Source organism: Echinops telfairi, unplaced genomic scaffold (genome assembly GCF_000313985.2).
Source record: "Echinops telfairi isolate 266 unplaced genomic scaffold, ASM31398v2 ScPeMD7_1;HRSCAF=3_0, whole genome shotgun sequence".
In the NCBI taxonomy this organism is placed as follows: Eukaryota; Metazoa; Chordata; class Mammalia; order Afrosoricida; family Tenrecidae; genus Echinops; species Echinops telfairi.
Window position 1 is genome coordinate 12,292,769 of NW_022103896.1, and position 1,874 is coordinate 12,294,642.

The window sequence follows — 1,874 nt, forward strand, 5'->3', positions numbered from 1 at the left end:
GGGGAGCAATACCAACAGGCACATATAAAGCACAACCCTGAATGAACATTGGAATGACCTAGCAGCTTCCAAAAGCAGGGCTGCCCGTACGTTGAAAGCCAATACCCTGAGTGCCTCACCAGCCAGGAACATCGAACATCTAACTCAGGTGAGACTGGCCAGTGATCTCACTTCCAAGTGACCCAGCCAAACTCCAGGCAGGGGTCTGACTTTGTTTCTTTGGGCCACAGCTGACCTGGAAACACCTTCTGCCCATATGTCCCCATTCCAGTGGTCCCTGCTACCCCAGAGCACCCCTGAGAAGAGGGACACAGGTGCTGAGAAGGTGTGGAGTGGGGTCTCTTGCTGCAGTGTTGTCCCTGGTAGATCCCCGGGGCACAACTGCAGCAGCCAGGGTATTGAGGGACTTCATGGCTCAGTCTAGAATACAGGCCCAATGAAGACCACCACCTCCACCACCACCCCCACTACAGCCTCAGCCAACCTTCCTCCTTTCCAGCGATGCTGCGCTGCCTGCCTCTCGTGCCAAACACTGAGGTGGAAGGGCCCAGGGTGTCCCAGCAACGGGGCAGCTAGAACCCTGGTTCTGTGCGGACCAGGCCCAGGTGCCCTCCTCCAGGGCTTGCACTCTGGGAACAGAGGCCCGTCTTCGGTGCTCATCGCCGTGCTCCCTCTGATCTCTCCCCAGGAGCCTGGTCTGTCCACCTTCTGAGCCGCCACTTGTTGAGGCACCCAACCTACAATCAGTCAGCGCTGGGGGTCCTCTGGACCCAGCAGAAACAAACACTCATTACCCATGGGGCTGCAAGGGGGGGTCCCACCAATTAAAGACTCAAAACTCACACGGCCCAAATAGCAGCCTTCGGGGCAGGGGGCTTCCATTCATGGGGCCAGGGCCTGGGATTCCATGACAGAGACCATGGGGTGGGATCTGGGAGCAGAGGAGGGCAGTGGGTCCCTATGTGCCTAAAGGCAGCAAGCAGATGGGGAGGTTGCCTAGTCCCCATCCTAGGCACCACAGGCCTGACTTGGCTCTCACTGCTCTGTCCACAAAGCCAACCAGGTGCCGGGCCGAGGACCAAGCAGGTCCTGTCCCTGCTCCACTGGGAGGTGTCCCCCAGTGCAGAGCCAGGCAGCTCCAGAGAGGCAGGGACAAGAAGCCAAGGAAACCAGGCGTCCCACCCCAACACTGGGCATGCTGTCCACAGAGGCAGCCCCTAGCCACAGGCGGCTCCTTACAGTTAATGGATGGAGAAGAACTCAAATGAGGAAGAGCCCTGTAGCCGAGGGCATTGCCCATTGGGCTACTCTAGGGTGACCAGATTTAAAGCAGGACACCATTGACCGGGGGATGGGGTTCTTGATTAAAAATTTGGTCTATATGGACCAAATAGACCGTTCCCTAGCTTGTCGTGCATTCTTTCCAAAAATCGAGACTTTTTTAAAACGCCAAAAAGTGGGACTGTCCCACCAAAAGCGGGACATCCGGTCACCCTAACTGCAAGGTCAGCTGTCTGAACCCACCAGCCGCTGTGGGTAGAGAGCTGAGGCTTTCTACTCCCATAAAGAGTTTATGGGAGTCTCAGAAACCCACAGGGCAGTTCTACCCTGTCCTGCAGGATCACTACAAGTCAGAACGGACTCGATGGCGGCGAGTGTTTTCATTTGGTTTTTCGTTGAATTTCCCTTCCCCGCCACAATGGCCGCATTTCAATTGCACCATCCCCTCCCCCCCCCCCATGCCACCCAAGACAACCCGACTCGATATAAAGCACCTCATGCGTGTTTGAGCAGAAATGTGTAGTGCCATGCACTTTTCAAAGGGTGCCAAGGGTGTTGGCCAGGCCTTTCTTCCAGGGTATACCTAGAGGCAC

General features: G+C 56.4%; 1 long non-coding RNA gene across 1 annotated transcript in view; it reads right to left on the minus strand.

Moving 5' to 3' along the window:
* Nucleotides 1-1,874, minus strand: part of LOC123521369 — a 176,522-nt gene that overhangs the window by 74,393 nt on the left and 100,255 nt on the right. The gene's annotated exons all lie outside the window — the stretch shown is intronic.